The sequence below is a fragment of the Canis lupus genome, chromosome 11 (genome assembly GCF_011100685.1).
Source record: "Canis lupus familiaris isolate Mischka breed German Shepherd chromosome 11, alternate assembly UU_Cfam_GSD_1.0, whole genome shotgun sequence".
Taxonomy (NCBI): Eukaryota; Metazoa; Chordata; class Mammalia; order Carnivora; family Canidae; genus Canis; species Canis lupus.
This window is the reverse complement of record NC_049232.1, coordinates 1,131,359-1,151,561: the sequence shown is the minus strand read 5'-3', so window position 1 is coordinate 1,151,561 and position 20,203 is coordinate 1,131,359. Positions and strand designations below refer to the sequence as shown.

At 38.4% G+C, this 20,203-nt stretch overlaps 1 long non-coding RNA gene across 1 annotated transcript; it reads left to right on the top strand.

The window, feature by feature from the left end:
- Positions 1 to 14,352: 14,352 nt before the first annotated feature.
- Positions 14,353 to 19,918, top strand: LOC119876760. The gene is made up of 3 exons (XR_005366335.1): positions 14,353 to 14,481; positions 17,792 to 17,862; positions 19,834 to 19,918. It is a non-coding gene; the product is annotated as an uncharacterized LOC119876760 (long non-coding RNA).
- Positions 19,919 to 20,203: the final 285 nt, after the last annotated feature.

Sequence of the window (20,203 nt, the reverse complement as noted above, 5' to 3'; positions counted from 1 at the left end):
TGCCATTTATCTTTGGATATATCCCCTCCGTTTCTCTTCTCTGCACTCATACATTGCAAAAAGTGGTCACTTTTCAATTTGTATTGTTCCATCTATTCTTTTCTTATGTCTCAAGCTGAGTTCATAGGTGTTCAGGATGATTTGATAGTTATCTAGCTAAATTAAGGGGACCAGATGAAAGGAGGACCCCCTACTTTTCTGCCATTTTTCCTCTTCGCATGCCTTTTCTTGAGTACTCTTGTTAGAAAGCCGGGGATGTCCTACATAACTGACCACATGAGTCACTCTGCTTCTCCCTTCCTGTGTTTTAATTACCATCCTTATGTTTTAAATTCACCAGTGAAGAGTGAACCCTCAAACCCTAGGCATCCCACCTTCAGCCTCAATAAAGACAGAACCCCAAGTCCTTATCTCTCTCCTCAAACTTGCTATGTGGCTTCATGCATGTCACGTGCCCTCAGCACCTTTAAGTAATACACTTTGTTTTCAAAGTTCCCAGATGATTTTTGCTGAGGTGTGTCTTGCAATCATAATAAGAAGCACAAAGTCCTGTTCAGCCAGGGAGTTGGTTCTGGCTGGGGCAATGTCTATGCTGGCTAGCCACACGTATTAGGGACCAGATGACTGCCCCAGTCTTTTCCAGATACAACTGTTATCAATAGGCTGAGCCTAACACAAAAGAATGGGTTAAAGTCCCAGAAAGAATTGCTGCAACTCATGTGAAATGCTTGGTATAAAAATGCACATTCAGGTCTTGGAACTTTTAATCAAATAATTCCACTCGATTCCTTTTCCTATGATCCTAGCTCCCAGCTGCTATTTGGTACATTTTTTTTTTTTTTTTTTTTGATGAAAGAAGCACGTTATGGCTTTGGTATACCCTTATCTTACTGCTGACTAATAAATTAACTTTTCTTCCTAAAATCTGTGACCAGAAGAGCTGAACCCAGCTCATTCACACCCCTGAGGAAAGTGAGTAGGAGCTAGAACAGAATATGAGGGCACCAAGGTGTGTGTGGGTGTCAGCACAACCCTACTCTTTTCTAAACCATTTCTTGTGACCATATCTTGTCCAACTATGAACTTTGTAGCTACATGCTCACTTGAGCACCTGTGTTGGAGAGGGTGGTAAGGCCTCACAGTCCTAGATCCCTGGCCCTCACTGCCTGCTCATCTGGTCTAACCTTGAATCCTGGTGCTATTCATACATTCTTACAGCACCTGACTACATCTTAGCCCTGGTACTCTTCCAATGCAGTACTATACCCATATGCCCCCCCCCCCCACTAAGCCATAGGGGGAGTCCGTTATTTTATGAGAAGTTGAAGTTTCCTAGAGGAGTAGTCAGTGATCAGTGTTGGTGTGTATAAGCCTCCAGGACATTGAGGCTCAGAGCACTGACCTAGAAGTTAAGTTCCCATTAGGGTCAGCCTGGGATGCAAGTGGCCCTCCATTCTCCCTTCTTTGTAGATCCTAGTCAAGTTATACATCTGGCTTCCCTCTCTGAATAGGAATTGAAAGTCTCCTTTAGAAGGAACATAGGCTTTTATAGTGGGAGCCCAGGGAGCAGGTTAAACTAGAGATGGCAGTAGTGCTTAGAAGGAGAACTAGGCCTGACAGCAGATCTTCCAAAGTCTTCTGAATGACAGCAGCAATAGGAGCAATAAGAGATGCATTTCACATAGGAAGTACACACTTGACATACATGCACACATAACACACATACACATACTCATCTAAAACTAAATTTCACCACACAATTGGTGTTTGTTTCACTGTCAACAGTTACGATCAGTTAACTTTTTAAAAATGCTAGTCATAACTCATAAAACTGGTACACAGGCGAGGGCATGGACAAGATGGAGTTCACCGAGGCCGAGAGCAACATGAACGACCTGGTGTCCGAGTGCCAGCAGTACCAGGACCCATGGCCGACGAACGGGGGGAGTTCGAGGAGGAGGAGGGCGAGGACGAGGCCTAAGAACTTCTCAAATAAATTGTGCATCTTTAGTGACCTTCTGTTGTCCTCAATCAAGCATGGTCTTTCTATTTGTATACTGTGGTGCTCCGTTTTGTCTCTGTCAGAAATTCACACTGTTGATGTAATAATGTGGAACTCCTAAAAATTACAGTATTGTCTAAGATATCTATACTAATAAAAAAGCATGTGTCCAAAAAAATATTTTACCACCTAAGGCATAGAATGAAGACACTTGTTAGTGGATTTCCTATGTAAGGTTCTTTTTTTTTTTTTTTTTTTTTTTTTTTTTTTTTTATGTAAGGTTCTAAATAAGCCACATGTCACCTAATTATCCTGAGCAGCAACCAGAGAGACTCACAGAAATCTGGAACTCACCTTATACCAGATGTAGAGCCTAAAGCATCATGGACTTTTGTCAGCCCAAAACCTAATGTAGGTCAAAGCCTCAGGTGTGTTCCTCATCTGATTATGACAATCACGGAAAGGCAAAGGTAAAATCAGTATCCTGATTTATTCCAGGGAAGTGATTCTCACACACTGCTGGGGGGCAGGCCAGCCCTGGGGGGTTCCAAGTGGGAGCTTTCTGTTACCCACTACAAAGGCCCCATCACTGCCAGGGTACCTGAGTCTCAGAAGTATTTCCTCTTTTACTACTGAGAGCTGTAATTGTGTGTGTGTCTGTGTGTATGTGTGTGCTTCTCTGCATCCACAGCTAGTTGTCAAGTTCATGCATGAACTTGCATTTTGCCTTGCAGTTGTTTCTATCTGGAATTTCAGGCTTTCTTGTCCTCTGCTTCCTTCCTGAATGATTCTTGGTCTTTCTCCTACCATAGCAGTGACTGTCTCTGTATGTCAGACAGACAATATTTCTCTGATGTCCTCAAAATATGGCAGGAGAGAGAGATTCAGGCCTGAGTACACACAAAAGAATATAAGCAGCAAAAATCTGAAAAGAACTGAGATCTTGGGTGGCTCAGCAGTTGAGTGTCTGCCTTTGGCTCAGGGCCTGATCCAGATTCCTGGGATCGAGTCCCATATTGGGCTCCTTGCATGGAGCCTGCTTCTCCTCCCTCTGCCTGTGTCTCTGCCTCTCTCTCTCTGAGTCTCATGAATGAATAAATAAAATCTTTAAAAAAAGAACTGAGATCTTTTATTTTAAAACTTTTACTGACTTGTGTAATACAATGACCACCTACACACTGAGTAATCATCCCAGAAATAGAACATCTCTAACAACATATACCTCCCTCTGTGTTCCTATTCACTCCAGTTCTGTCCACAGCCCCTGGGTAACAATTTCAAGAAGTATATGTTTATGATTCTTTTTTAAAATTTGTGGTGGTATCACTTAGATATGCATGCTTAAGAATACATTGTTAAGTTTTCTTGAAACTTAATTTAAGGATATTCTACAAGTTCTTAATATTTAATGTCAATATTATATCAAAAGATTAATTGCTTTCTATATATCTGTGGTTCAGTCCTTTCAATGCTGTATATCTCAACTTTTTCATCCACTCTCTGTCAAAGCCTATCCTCTCCTTTTTCACTGTTATGAAGACTGCTGCTAGGAGCACATATCCACATGTTTCCTGTGCATTTTTGCAGAGTGACTCTTAGACATAGTGTTAGGAGTGGCAATGCTGAGTCCTGAGGTACATGAATGTGCCATTTTATGATTCAGCCATATTATTTCTTCAAAGTGATTGTATTGATTTGCATTCCCAGCAGCCACATTTCAGAGATTCTATCAATGTACATTCTCACCAATGCCTGATTTTGTCCCACTTTTTAAATTTTGCAGTTGAACTAATTAATAATGTCATCTTATAGTGCACAGAGATGAATTTATCTCATTACTAGTTAATTTGTGATATCTCTTTTTTTTCTTATATGTGTTTTTTTTCTATGAACATTCTGTTCATGTCTTTTGCATATATCAGTGCTGGATTTTTCAGTTTTTCTTAGTGATTTCTGGAATTTTTTAAATACTTTCCTTCCATTGATCATTAGTTGACTACATTTATGCAAAAATCTCCAGATTTGTGGAGATTTTTGGTTTCTTTTTGCATTTGTTTTCATGAAGAAAAGTTTTTCCTTTTATTTTTTTTGTTTTTTTTAAATTTATTTTTTATTGGTGTTCAATTTACTAACATACAGAATAACCCCCAGTGCCCGTCACCCATTCACTCCCACCCCCCGCCCTCCTCCCCTTCTACCACCCCTAGTTCGTTTCCCAGAGTTAGCAGTCTTTACGTTCTGTCTCCCTTTCTGATATTTCCCACACATTTCTTCTCCCTTTCCTTATATTCCCTTTCACTATTATTCATATTCCCCAAATGAATGAGAACATATAATGTTTGTCCTTCTCCGACTGACTAACTTCACTCAGCATAATACCCTCCAGTTCCATCCACGTTGAAGCAAATGGTGGGTATTTGTCATTTCTAATAGCTGAGTAATATTCCATTGTATACATAAACCACATCTTCTTTATCCATTCATCTTTCGTTGGACACCGAGGCTCCTTCCACAGTTTGGCTATCGTGGCCATTGCTGCTAGAAACATCGGGGTGCAGGTGTCCCGGCGTTTCATTGCATTTGTATCTTTGGGGTAAATCCCCAACAGTGCAATTGCTGGGTCGTAGGGCAGGTATATTTTTAACTGTTTGAGGAACCTCCACACAGTTTTCCAGAGTGGCTGCACCAGTTCACATTCCCACCAACAGTGTAAGAGGGTTCCCTTTTCTCCGCATCCTCTCCAACATTTGTTGTTTCCTGCCTTGTTAATTTTCCCCATTCTCACTGGTGTGAGGTGGTATCTCATTGTGGTTTTGATTTGTATTTCCCTGATGGCAAGTGATGCAGAGCATTTTCTCATATGCATGTTGGCCATGTCTATGTCTTCCTCTGTGAGATTTCTGTTCATGTCTTTTGCCCATTTCATGATTGGATTGTTTGTTTCTTTGGTGTTGAGTTTAATAAGTTCTTTATAGATCTTGGAAACTAGCCCTTTATCTGATATGTCATCTGCAAATATCTTCTCCCATTCTGTAGGTTGTCTTTGAGTTTTGTTGACTGTATCCTTTGCTGTGCAAAAGCTTCTTATCTTGATGAAGTCCCAAGAGTTCATTTTTGCTTTTGTTTCTTTTGCCTTCGTGGATGTATCTTGCAAGAAGTTACTATGGCCGAGTTCAAAAAGGGTGTTGCCTGTGTTCTCCTCTAGGATTTTGATGGAATCTTGTCTCACATTTAGATCTTTCATCCATTTTGAGTTTATCTTTGTGTATGGTGAAAGAGAGTGGTCTAGTTTCATTCTTCTGCATGTGGATGTTCAATTTTCCCAGCACCATTTATTGAAGAGGCTGTCTTTCTTCCAGTGGATAGTCTTTCCTCCTTTATCGAATATTAGTTGACCATAAAGTTCAGGGTCCACTTCTGGATTCTCTATTTTGTTCCACTGATCTATGTGTCTGTTTTTGTGCCAGTACCACACTGTCTTGATGACCACAGCTTCGTAGTACAACCTGAAATCTGGCATTGTGATGCCCCCAGCTATGGTTTTCTTTTTTAAAATTCCCCTGGCTATTCGGGGTCTTTTCTGATTCCACACAAATCTTAAAATAATTTGTTCTAACTCTCTGAAGAAAGTCCATGGTATTTTGATAGGGATTGCATTAAACGTGTATATTGCCCTGGGTAACATTGACATTTTCACAATATTAATTCTGCCAATCCATGAGCATGGAATATTTTTCCATCTCTTTGTGTCTTCCTCAATTTCTTTCAGAAGTGTTCTATAGTTTTGAGGGTATAGATCCTTTACATCTTTGGTTAGGTTTATTCCTAGGTATCTTATGCTTTTGGGTGCAATTGTAAATGGGATTGACTCCTTAATTTCTCTTTCTTCAGTCTCATTGTTAGTGTATAGAAATGCCACTGATTTCTGGGCATTGATTTTGTATCCTGCCACGCTACCGAATTGCTGGATGAGTTCTAGCAATCTTGGGGTGGAGACTTTTGGGTTTTCTATGTAGAGTATCATGTCATCGGCGAAGAGGGAGAGTTTGACTTCTTCTTTGCCAATTTGAATGCCTTTAATGTCTTTTTGTTGTCTGATTGCTGAGGCTAGGACTTCCAGTACTATGTTGAATAGCAGTGGTGAGAGTGGACATCCCTGTTTTGTTCCTGATCTTAGGGGAAAGGCTCCCAGTGCTTCCCCATTGAGAATGATATTTGCTGTGGGCTTTTCATAGATGGCTTTTAAGATGTCGAGGAATGTTCCCTCTATCCCTACACTCTGAAGAGTTTTGATCAGAAATGGATGCTGTATTTTGTCAAATGCTTTCTCTGCATCCAATGAGAGGATCATATGGTTCTTGGTTTTTCTCTTGCTGATATGATGAATCACATTGATTGTTTTACGGGTGTTGAACCAGCCTTGTGTCCCAGGGATAAATCCTACTTGGTCATGGTGAATAATTTTCTTAATGTACTCTTGGATTCTATTGGCCAGTATCTTGTTGAGAATTTTTGCATCCATGTTCATCAGGGATATTGGTCTGTAATTCTCCTTTTTGGTGGGGTCTTTGTCTGGTTTTGGAATTAAGGTGATGCTGGCCTCATAGAACGAATTTGGAAGTACTCCATCTCTTTCTATCTTTCCAAACAGCTTTAGGAGAATAGGTATGGTTTCTTCTTTAAACGTTTGATAAAATTCCCCTGGGAAGCCATCTGGCCCTGGACTCTTGTGTCTTGGGAGGTTTTTGATGACTGCTTCAATTTCCTCCCTGGTTATTGGCCTGTTCAGGTTTTCTATTTCTTCCTGTTCCAGTTTTGGTAGTTTGTGGCTTTCCAGGAATGCGTCCATTTCTTGTAGGTTGCCTAATTTATTGGCGTATAGCTGTTCATAATATGTTTTTAAAATCGTTTGTATTTCCTTGGTGTTGGTAGTGATCTCTCCTTTCTCATTCATGATTTTATTAATTTGAGTCTTCTCTCTCTTCTTTTTCATAAGGCTGGCTAATGGTTTATCTATCTTATTAATTCTTTCAAAGAACCAACTCCTGGTTCTGTTGATCTGTTCCACAGTTCTTCTGGTCTCGATTTCGTTGAGTTCTGCTCGAATCTTTATTAACTCCCTTCTTCTCTTGGGTGTAGGATCTATTTGCTGTTTTTTCTCTAGCTCCTTTATGTGTAAGGTTAGCTTTTGTATTTGAGTTCTTTCCAGTTTTTGAATGGATGCTTGTATTGCGATGTATTTACCCCTTAGGACTGCTTTTGCTGCATCCCAAAGATTTTGAACTGTTGTATCTTCATTCTCATTAGTTTCCATGAATCTTTTTAATTCTTCCTTAATTTCCTGGTTGACCCTTTTATCTTTAGCAGGATGGTCCTTAACCTCCACGTGTTTGAGGTCCTTCCAAACTTCTTGTTGTGATTTAGTTCTAATTTCAAGGCATTATGGTCTGAGAATATGCAGGGGACGATCCCAATATTTTGGTATCGGTTCAGACCTGATTTGTGACCCAATATGTGGTCTATTCTGGAGAAAGTTCCATGTGCACTTGAGAAGAATGTGTATTCAGTTGAGTTTGGATGTAAAGTTCTGTAGATATCTGTGAAATCCATCTGGTCCAGTGTATCGTTTAAAGCTCTCGTTTCTTTGGAGATGTTGTGCTTAGAAGACCTATCGAGTATAGAAAGAGCTAGATTGAAGTCACCAAGTATAAGTGTACTATTATCTAAGTATTTCTTCACTTTGGTTAATAATTGATTTATATATTTGGCAGCTCCCACATTAGGGGCATATATATTGAGGATTGTTAAGTCCTCTTGTTGAATAGATCCTTTAAGTATGATATAGTGTCCCTCTTCATCTCTCACTACAGTCTTTGGGGTAAATTTTAGTTTATCTGATATAAGGATGGCTACCCCTGCTTTCTTTTGAGGACCATTCGAATGGTAAATGGTTCTCCAACCTTTTATTTTCAGGCTGTAGGTGTCCTTCTGTCTAAAATGAGTCTCTTGTAGATAGCAAATAGATGGGTCCTGCTTTTTTATCCAGTCTGAAACCCTGCGCCTTTTGATGGGGTCATTAAGCCCGTTCACGTTCAGAGTTACTATTGAGAGATAGGAGTTTAGTGTCATCCTAATATCTATTCAGTCCTTGTTTTTGTGGACTGTTCCACTGAACTTCTTCTTAAAGGGGAATTTTAAGAGTCCCCCTTAAAATTTCTTGCAGAGCTGGTTTGGAGGTCACATATTCTTTTAGTTGCTGCCTGTCTTGGAAGCTCTTTATCTCTCCTTCCATTGTGAATGAGAGCCTTGCTGGATAAAGTATTCTTGGTTGCATGTTCTTCTCATTTAGGACCCTGAATATATCCTGCCAGCCCTTTCTGGCCTGCCAGGTCTCTTTGGAGAGGTGTGCTGTCACCCTAATACTCCTCCCCATAAAAGTCAGGGATTTCTTGTCTCTTGCTGCTTTAAGGATCTTCTCTTTATCTTTGGAATTTGCAAGCTTCACTATTAAATGTCGAGGTGTTGAACGGTTTTTATTGATTTTAGGGGGGGATCTCTCTATTTCCTGGATCTGAATGCCTGTTTCCCTTCCCAGATAAGGAAAGTTTTCAGCTAGAATTTGTTCAAATACATATTCTGGCCCTCTGTCCCTTTCATCGCCCTCGGGAACCCCAATTAAACGTAGGTTTTTCTTTCTCAGGCTGTCGTTTATTTCCCTTAATCTATCTTCATGGTCGTTTAATTGTTTGTCTCTTTTTTCCTCAGTTTCCCTCTTTGCTATCAACTTGTCTTTTATGTCACTCACTCGTTCTTCCACCTCGTTAACCCTCGTCGTTAGGACTTCTAGTTTGGATTGCATCTCATTCAATTGATTTTTAATTTCTGCCTGATTAGCTCTAAATTCTGCAGTCATGAAGTCTCTTGAGTCCTTTATACTTTTTTCTAGAGCCACCAGTAGCTGTATAATAGTGCTTCTGAATTGGCTTTCTGACATTGAATTGTAATCCAGATTTTGTAACTCTGTGGGAGGGAGGCCTGTTTTTGATTCTTTCTTTGGAGGTGAGGTTTTCCTTCTAGTCATTTTGCTCAGTGCAGAGTGGCCAAAAGCAAGTTGTATTGGGAAAAGGAGAAAAAGAGAGGAGAGAAAGAAGGAAAGAAAAGAGAAAGAGAAAAAAAAGGGAAGAAAAAAGAACGAAAAAAAAAAAAAGAAAAAGAGAAAGAATAAGAAAGGAGAAAAAAAGGGTGTGGGGGAAGGAAACAAATCAAAAAGCAAAACAAAACAAAAAAAAAAAAAAAGAACCACGGGGGAGTATCCTCTGATTCTGTGTACTTTAAGTCCCTTGGCTTCCCCTGGAACTTGTCCGTCTAGCGGGTCTTCTGGGGGAGGGGCCTGTTGTGCTGATTTTCAGGTGTTAGCAGTTGGGGGAGCTGCTGTGCCCCCGCCTGGTGCAGGGCTCAGTGGGGGTTGTTTACTCCGTGAGGCCGCAGGAGGAACAGCCTCAGTGGCGGGGCAGCTCTGGAAACCTGGATTCAGCTCCCGCAGGAACTCCGGAGCTCTCCGTCTGCAGGGCCTGGAGGCTCCGGGGCGGGGCCGCTGAACTGCTCAGCTCGGGGCAGGAGCGTCCTCGTGATCCTGGGCCCTCCCGGCCTCTGCCTGTCCCGGGGGAGGCCGGATCCTGGGCTGTGTCCCGGCGCCCTGTGCTCGGGGCCTGCGCTGGTGGATTCGCGCTCCCGCCCCGCAGCCCCCTCCGCGGAGCTGCCGCCTGAGCTCCTCCGAGCTGCTCCTGGAACCGCGCAGCCCCCTCCACGGAGCCTCTTCCTCTGCCCGAGCCCCTCCGAGCTGCTCCCGGGGCCCTGCAGCCCCCTCTGCGGAGCCCCCCCGCGCCCCCCCGAGCTGCTCCCGCCCCACAGCCCCCTCCGCGGAGCCTCTTCCTCCGCCCGAGCCCCCCGAGCTGCTCCGGGTCCCGCCGTGCGCGCTGCAGCCCTTAGGGAGCTCGGCGCACTCTCCCGGGGCGCAGGTGTCTGTTAGTGTCCCCGGGAGCCCGAGGGCATCCCCGCCCTCCTGGGTCCTGCTCCACCTCCCTGCGAGCCCCTTTCCCCCGGGAAGGTCGGTGCAGCTCCTGCTCCTCCGGGACGGGGCTCTCCTGTCCTGGGGACACTCGCCCCGGCCTCAGCCCGGCTCCTCGCGGGCCCCTCCCCCTTGGAGGCCTTTGTTTCTTTATTTCTTTTTCCCCGTCTTCCTACCTTGATAGAAGCGCGAACTCTTCTCACTGTAGTATTCCAGCTGGTCTCTCTTTAAATCTCAGGCCGAATTAACAGATTTTCAGGATAATTTGAAGGTTTTCTAGGTAATTTGGTGGAGACAGGTGATTTGTAGACCCTGCTCTTCCGCCATCTTGCCCCTCCCTCCTTTAAGCACATTTTTAAAAAATATTTTGTTCAGCTCTTTATAGTTTTCTCAAGTGGTTGTTCTGAACTACCTAGCCCTTTATAACCAGAAGGGAAGTTTATTACCTATTTGCATAAAGTTCAATGCAGGTGTTCAGCATTCAGCCTTTCACATTGTAGTTCAGGGTCCAACTCTATTTTGTTTTTTGATTCAATTCTCTAGAGAGTTCTGTGTTGGGATTCTCTGCATCTGGCTAGTAAGGGGAGAAAAGAGAGTATATAAACGGTGATGGATGAAAATTTCTTTATAAGTCAGGGCTAGAAATGCCTTACCTTATTTTTGCCTTTTTAATGCCTTACCTATATTTTAATGTGCAGAATTTAGTCACATGGCCATCTGTGTGCAAGAGACCAGGAAGTATTATCTAGCTTTATAACGGGACAAAAATCTAGTGGTTTTGGTGAATATATTTTTGTCTCCATCACAGAGGCTTTTATCAGTTATGCTTGACATGATGATGGTTCAGATTACGATGATATTAGTGGATTTACAATTTCAGGATATATTAGGAGATAGAATTGCTAAGATTTGGTATCTGTTCTAATGGAGATCTCAAAACAAAGTAGCCCATATAAGACTGAAGTTTATTTTTGTCCCTTGTGATAGTCTAGACGGCCTTAGTTCATCTAGGGTTTTACTTTACCTTTAGGAAGATGTGAAATATCCACAAGTTCTGACAAAGTTATTGTAGGTTACTGTATAGAATTCCAGTTCCTCATTGTGTGTTAAGGAAATTGTACCAGTTGCTCAGTTTCTCAGATAAGTTTGGGGTTTGTAAAAATATACATAAGTGCTAACCACTCTTAGAATTATTATTTTTTTTTAAAAATTTTTAAAAAGATTTTATTTATTTATTCATGAGAGACACAGAGAGAGAGGCAGAAACACAGACAGAGGGAGAAGCAGGCTCCATGCAGGACCCTGACGTGGGACTCCTGGGTCTCCAGGATCACACCCTGAGCTGAAGTGGCGCTAACGCACTGAGCCACCCAGGCTGCCCCACTCTTAGAATTTAATGTACTCCTGGTGTTCAATGACTGGTAATGTTGTCTGTACTACTTAAAGTATGAAGGGCTTTTGTAGTGGCAACTTAAAAGAAAGGATCTTTCCTTAATTATTTGGAAAGCTGAAAAACCATTTTAAAAAGAAGGGAATTTCACTTTATGAGCAAGTAATATTATAGATGGATTTTGAAGAACATGTGAGAAGTAGAAACTTTAGTGGAGGTACAAACATAAAAATTTAATAAATAGTATTTGAAACTAGATTATAAACAAAGTTGCTTAAAGTGGAAATTAGTTTAATTTTCTTAGCTTTAGCAGAAAGATAGGTTAAAAATTCCTTTTCCCAATGTAGGAGCAAGTTTCAGAAATTATATACTTAAATCATAAACTGTAAATGTTAAACATAAAAACTGTCACTTAAGACTGATGTTTGTGCTTTTTATTGAAACATTTAGTATTGAACAAGCCTCTGCAGAATCTCTACATGGCACTAGGTGGCACACTGTGACTTTGGGATGAAAATATTATATTTTGTTTAAGTCTCCTAGAAGAACTTGGATGAAGATTGTTTGAAATAGACATCTGTAATGTAATGAAGTATCTCAGAGTCATTTATTGAATATCAAACCCTGATGCTTAGATTAAAATGCTTAAAACTGTTGTATTTAGGTTACTACTGTCTTTAAAACATAGGGTTATTAGAAATGACTAGAATGTATGAGTTTATTGAAAACAATTCACTCAGCATATATTACAGAATGCACCTGTGATTTTATGGAAAATGGTTTTCAGTCAAATGTCATAGTAAGATGAATGTTACAATGTTTTTATATGTGAAGTACTAGAATTAAGAATTAAAACAAACTCTTGAGTTAGTGGTAGCTTTTGTTTGAGTTTGTGTATGTGTACTGAATATGAAAGAACTAACTTTTGGGAGGCCTGGATGGCTCAGTCGGTTAAGTGTCTGCCTTCGGCTCAGGTCATGATCTCACAGTCCTGGGTGGGACGGAGCCCCATGTGAGGCCCTGCTCCGGGAGAGTCTACTTCTTCCCCGTCCCCTCCTTTGTGCATGTGCTGTCTCCCTCAAATAAAATCTTTAAAGAAAAGAACTTTGCAGAATTTGTGGTAGAACTGAAACATTATAGAAGAAAAGAATACTAGATTTCAAGTTTTTCTTTCTAGCATTACAATAGCATTACTATCTTGTGATTACTTCAGTTCTTAGAAATTCATTACTTTATAAAGGCTCTTAATTTAGAGAATAATATATGGAATACTGAATTTTATTTTATTTATTTTATTTTTTTTATTGGAGTTCAATTTGCTAATGTGTAGCATAGCACCCAGTGCTCATCCTGCCAAGTGCCCCTCAGTGCCCGTCACCCAGTCACCCAACCCCCCACCACCTCCCTTTCCACTACCCCTTGTTCATTGCCCAGAGTTAGGATTCTCTCATGTTCTGTCTCCTTCTCTGGTATTTTCACTCATTTTCTCTCCCTTCCCTTTATTCCCTTTCACTATTTTTTATGGAATAATGAATTTTATGATCTGACATATATCTCATATATCTACCTATAAGATTTATATGATTGCATAATTATCTGAAGAAGAGCTGAAAAGTAGGCCACCTATTTAACTTGTTCATCTGCCCTGAAAGGAATAGTGATATTTCTTGGTTAAAACAATGCTTAGGTAACTTAGATGATAGATGCTAACATAAGTTATTTATAGAACTGATAATCACTGGGGCATGTGTTTAAAGAAGGAGATTTTATAGTGTTAACTTAATTGGAAAGTATGGGAATAGAGATAATTCAAGAATTTTGCGTGGGATGGAGCTGGAAGAGTGGTCACAGATCAATGAGTTTCAGGGTAAGCTTATGAGTTGGGTAAGTAGATGCCATGTGGATATATCCAGGGTAAGGTCAGAGGAATGAAGGAATGTGGAGGCAGATATTTATTTTAAAGATGTAAAAGTTAAAAGTTAAGTTCTGGTTGCTTTCACACAAAAAAGCATGATTGACTAGTTATAACAGAGACTATATGGCCTGCACAGCCTAAAGAAGAAATTGTTATTGGCCGTTTGTAGAAATTTGCTGACCTGTGCTCTAGAGCATAGTGCTTTTTTTCTTCAAGTCATACTACTCATCAATCAGTTAACTTTATTTAAGAAAATATATTGCTCTCTTTCACATACTCCCCGGATAAACAAGCAATTAAAATCAACCAGTAGGTGAGGGGAACCCAAAACAGAATGGAAAGAGAAACATGGTACAAGTGAATAATGTAGTCAACACTGAAAGAGGTGAGGAGGAAAAGAACTAATTTGAGTAATTTCGGATAACAAAATCCAGTTTTGGATACTGTAAGGCTAAAGATAAGAACTGTATAGAAATGTTGTAATCTTATTAAAAACGTGTTTCTCACAGAGCTGTGGGTTAGCAATTCTGAAACTATCTACGTATTAGAATTGAACAGATAAGTAAATATATTTTAGGTAATGAGATCTGGGTTTCTGACTGGCAAAGAAAGAAATCACAAATAAGGGAAAGGCTAAATTGAACCCTGTGTGTAGGATTGAAATCAGAGGTATCAGATCTGTTGCTAAGTAAGTGATGGTGCTGAAATGTGTACAAAGCAGTATTTGTGCTTCTTAGGGCACATTTTCAAACCTTAGATTGTATGTATTCTTGAAATAATTTATGTTTAAAGTTGTAAAACCAGTCTTTCAGAAATAAAAAGATCCGTGACTTACTTTCTTTTCTGTTTCACTACCTTTTCAATCCTAAATTAGTTTTAAGTGTTCCCTTTATGAGAAAATGTGAGAAATCATGAATTTGCCAGCCAAATGTATTTTATATGTTGACTAATCTAATAATTTAATATATATTCTATTTTCTGTATGTAGGCTTCATTCCAGCGCTCCAATAGTCATGACAAAGTAAGGAGAATAGTTGCAGAGGAGGGTCGAACTGCAAGAAACCTGATAGCTTGGAGTGTCCCTCTAGAAAGCAAAGATGATGATGGTATGTATTTTTAAAAAGTTTCATTTTTGTTGTAAATTAGGAGGATAAATTTAGTCTTAAACAGTAGATAGACCAAAAACTGTTTACAATTTGAACTGTTGGGCAAATTAGCATACATTAAATAAGAAATAACTTTTTTATTGCTTTTATATATATATATATATATATACAAATACAACTTTTATATTGCTTTTCTAAAAAATATTTTATTTATTTATTTGAGAGAAGGAGAGGAAGCATGCCCAAGTGGGAGGAGGGAGAGAAAGAGAGTGAGAGTGAGAATCTTAAGTAGAGCCCTTGCTGAGCTAGAAGCCTGATGTGGGGCTTGATCTCATGGTCCTAAGATCATGACCTGAGTGAAATCAAGAGTTGGGTGATCAACTGACTGAGCCACCAAGCACCCTTTTGTTTTTTTAATCTTAGCTAATATATAAATGGTTTCATGAAAGTGTTAGTTTTGCTGTTTCATATAGAAATGAAGGTGGGTTTGTTATGATCAGCAAATTAGTTTTCTTTTTTATGTTATAGGAGATTGAGGTATTTTTTCTTTTATTAAATTCTTATAAAAATAAGCAGGTTTTAAAAAATTTATTCACTATGGTTAGGTACAGTTTAATGTGATGTTTTACAAAAGAAGAGTATTTCTTTAGTTATTATTTGAACTAGAAAAAATATATTTTCAGTCCTTTCACTTTAATGGGTAGGATCATTGTCAGCACTGCCTAAATCCTGGGGATCTAGAAGATTGGATAAGGATTCAGAACATAGGAGGTTAGGGCAGCCTGGGTGGCACAGTGGTTTAGCGTCACCTGCAGCCCGGGGTGTGATCCTGGAGACCCAGGATTGAGTCCCATGTCGGGCTCCCTGCATGGAGCCTGCTTCTCCCTCTGCCTGTGTCTCTGCTCTTCTCTCTCCTCTCTCTCTCTCTCTCTATCTGTGTGTCTCTATGAATAAATAAATAAATCTTAAAAAAAAAAGAGAAAAAATAGGAGGTTGGAATGTGCCAAAGGGGATCTCACTTTGACATTTTCTGAGTATTTGTAGAATATTCCTCATTTGAGGTTTGTGTGATGTCATTTCATACTTAGATTCAGTATATATTTTTGGAGGAATTCTATAGAAATTAGGTTGTCTAAATCTATAGAATTAGAAAGAATTCTGTAGAAATTCAGTGTCTCATAGGAGGCAAATCATAGTGGGTTTTTTTTTTTTTAAAGATTTCATTTATTCATTCATGAGAGTTGAGTGTCAACATTAATTGCTTGGTAAAGGTGGTATCTTCTGAGTTTCTCCACTGTAAAGTAGCTATTAACTTTGTAATTAATAAGTAGTTTGTAGTCAGATAGTTTGAGACTATGTAAGTGTCCTTGAAACAGTCTACCCATGATTTTCAGCTTCTGTTGATAATTCTTAGCTGAATAAGTTATTACTCTGGTGGTTGCAAAATGGTGATTTGCTAACCTCAGTGTTCCTTCTATATTTATTAGCTGACATTCTAATGCAAGAAAGCTTTCCCTTTTCCCTTTGCATTTGTATGTGTAAGTATGTATTTATTTAGATTTATATGAAGTCATGGTTTCTTAATGAGTTCTAATCTATCACTCTATTTTGCTGCTTAATTGTTCTAGGTTTGTTTTAGTTGTTCTAGAACAGTGGAGGACCTGTTATGATGGCTCCTGTTTCCTTTCAAAATATTCTTTGAGAACACCCTTACCCACAGGATGGTTTAAGCTGTATAAGAGCTCATCCATGTTTTATTCTTTTAAATTTGCTTTATGTTTACATATTTTTACATTTTATTTTTTATACTTTGTTATTTGAAAATTTATTTTTATTTATTGTATCTTTATTTTACTTTTCTACACTTCTATCTCTGATCTATTTGTAGTTTATTCTTACATATAGTATGAGGTCTCAATCTAATGTTTATCTTTTTCCATATGGATAACAAGTTACTCCAGCATCACTTATTGTAAAGTCTATCTTTGTTCCATTTTTTTTTTTTATTTATTTATTTATTTATTTATTTATTTTTATTTATTTTTTTATTATTATTTTTTTTAAATTCTTTTTTGTTTTTATTTATTTATGATAGTCACACAGAGAGAGAGAGAGAGGCAGAGACATAGGCAGAGGGAGAAGCAGGCTCCATGCACCGGGAGCCTGACGTGGGATTCGATCCCGGGTCTCCAGGATCACGCCCTGGGCCAAAGGCAGGCGCTAAACCGCTGCGCCACCCAGGGATCCCTTTGTTCCATTTTTTTGAGATAAATTGTTAGCAGGTGTTATGACTCACTTCATTAGTACTGCTCCAGAGGTCCTAGCCCAAAATTATTTTCCCAAAGGAAAATTATTCTGTTGTACATTGTAGATAGAATTTTATTTTTATTTATGTATGTATGTATGTATTTGTTTATTTATTATGTATTTATTCATTAGAGACACACACAGAGAAAGGCAGAGACACAGGCAGAGGGAGAAGCAGGCTCCATGCAGGGAGCCCGACTTGGGACTCCATCCCGGGTCCCCAGGATCACGCCCTGGGCTGAATGCAGGCGCCAAACTGCTGAGCTACCTGGGCTGCCCTATTCCTATTATTTTTTTAATTTTTTTTTTATTATGATAGTCACACAGAGAGAGAGAGAGGCAGAGACATAGGCAGAGGGAGAAGCAGGCTCCATGCACTGGGAGCCTGACGTGGGATTCAATCCCGGTCTCCAGGATCACGCCCTGGGCCAAAGGCAGGCGCTAAACCGCTGCGCCACCCAGGGATCCCCCATTCCTATTTTGAATTGCTCTCAAGAATAGAGTGATTATAAAACAGTAATTAGTATCTTATAAAAAGAATAGGTGGAAAGATACATCTGGCAAAAATACAAAGAACTGAAAACTTTCTTTTCGAATTAAAAGTAAATCAGATAATTTAGTCAAAATTCTGAGTTTCTAAGTGGTAAAAAGTGTATTCTTGAAGTTTGAATAAGTATTTTTCAGACCTTTTTATAAGTTGAGAAGTACATTAACTTGACTTTATTTTTAAATTGTCAGAATATCTGACTTGTTTAAGAAGTTGATTTATCCTGTTCTGAGAAAGCCATTCAATAAATCAGTCTCTGGGACCATGCAAATTTTTTTTTTTTTTTTTTTAATTTTATCTGTAGTTCATATTGACCATGTATAGTTTGTGGTATATAGTTCTGTGGTCTCTGGTAGGAGAGATTATGTGTTAGTATGCCCAAATGATTTGTATAGTTCAATTTTGTACTATCCATTTGTTGACCTTTATATTTGTCTATTTATTTTTACCTTGAAGGAAAATCTAAATGTCAAACTGGTGGAAAATCAAAGAGGACAATTCAAGGAACTCATAAAAATACTAAACAGGTACAGCATATACAACTCTCTACTTACTGACTTTTAATTTCAATAAGAAATGTAATTTTTAGGATTCGAATATTGTGTATTTTGTCTTCATGTAAAAATTCAGTGTAGCTATCTTTAGCTGAAAAATGTGTATGTAGTACTATGTGCCTAGCTAGTACTAAATACTTGAAAAATATTAATTTATTTGCTTCTTGTAACAGGCCCTTCAGGGTAGGCATTATTATTATCTTCTTTTGAAAATGGGAAAACAGAGTAGGCAAAGGTTATATAACTTGCTGGTGGATGACACAGTGAAGATTTGAACCTAGGTCATCCATTTCTAGTTTATGCTCTTAACCCTTCTGCTACACATCCCATATGTGCTTATTCTATGATTTTCTTCTTGGTATAGAAATGCCTTTAGGTTGTAAAATAGTAATATGTTGTCTCTAAAAATTTTCAAATTGCTTTATTAAAATTTTAACACAAGCTTACTTTAAAAAGTGTTTTTTAGCATATTAATAGTTAGCTTTTTACACAGTTACACAGTTACACAAAGTTACACAGTTAACTTTCTCTGAACTTTTCATATATTATTTTGGTTTGATATTATTAAATAGACCAATATGATTTTGTAAATCAAAAACTTCACATAAGGAAAAACATGAATTTCTAATTAAAATGTCATTGTGAGTTCATAAAATAATCCCAGACTCCTCACCTATAATGGCATCAATTATAAAACATTTTTTTTAGTTAAAAAACAAAGGATTTTCAAAAATAAGATAACCATTTCTGTGGATCAGAAATAAAACAAACACAGTGACAGGTAAGTGGAGTTAGAAACAGAAAACTTAATGGACAAGTCTTATGGATACAGGAAGCTAATATGCCCTGATAAGGGGGAGGGGAACAAATCCAGGCTCATAGTATAAAATTGGGGCTTATGCAGGGTTCTGCACTAGGAACAAAAAAAGCTACTATCTGCCACCTGGGGTTGTATCCTATGAATTGATGTCTGAAGCAGTAAAAGGGAGTGGCCCGTGATTAATGACTGGATCTGCTATATTCTTGATGGGTGAGAGTTTTAAGTCCCCAATAAATGACCTGCAGTTGGGACCATAGTGGGTTAGATGATGGTCACCACAACACAGGACACATGGTGTGTGGGTGAACAAAGTGAAGAATTAAAATATAAGAAATTCAAAGTGAAATATCAAAGTACGTGAGGAAAATATATTATAAAATATAGATAACACATTCTTCAAGTAAGAGAATTTACTCCTGAGGTAATGAAAAAAAGGCATTTTCCCAAAGAAGATTTTCAAATAAATGAGCTTAAATTCCTCAAAGGAAAGAGTAACTATAAAAAAAGGAGAAATTCTGAACTAAAACAGATGGATATTAATTTTGAACATTTATAGGTAAAAGTGAACCAATTAGAAATCTTATAAACAAAAGTATTGTCAACGAAATTTTAAAAATCCATAACTAATGAATAAATGCTGTATTGGACAAAGGAAAAATTTGTGAATTGGAAGATAACTACTGAGGAGAATTTAAAACATATCACAGGAAACTAACGAGATGGAAAATAAGAGAATTTAAGATTGAGAAATTCTTATATATACGTTATAGGACTTTGAAAAGTAGAGAGTAAATAATAGTGGGCATTGGCTATTTGAAGTAATAATGTTGAAAAAATGTTCTCACTTTGAGTTCTGAAGAGCTTCAGAGCATGACTGTGGAGCTGAGCAGGGTTAAAAAAATAGATTTACTTACCTAGCTATATTCTAGAAAGTCTAAAGAATGTTAAGATTAAGGAAAAAAAATCTCTTACAATACCAGGAAGTAAACAAAACCACAGAGGAATGATAGATTAATATGTTATGAACAAAAGGACAATGAAGCAATATATTGAAGTTACAAGACAAAATTATTTAACCCAGAATTCTATGTCCACAAGTATGAGTGAAATAAAGCTATTTTTAGTTATTTTAGACAAAAACGAAGTGTTTGCCACCCACTGACCCTTAATGAAGGAACTACTAAAGTTGAACTTCAGCAAGAATTAAAGGTAACCTGAGGAAAAAACTTGTTGAAAAGGTATCTGTAAATATGTTTGTAAATCTCATTTACATTGATGGTTTGAAAAAAACCTCACACAATTAGATTCAGAAAAGTGGAATTATAGTTTTAGACAATGTTAACATGAAAGCTAGTTTGTAGGGAGTTTGAAAGGGAGTTAGAATGATAGAATCCTTGTCTTATTAGGAAGAAGTTTTGTTAGGAAAATATGAATGTAAGTGTATGATAAAAATTTAAGGCTATCTACTAAAAGCAGCCATGATTTCCAAATAGA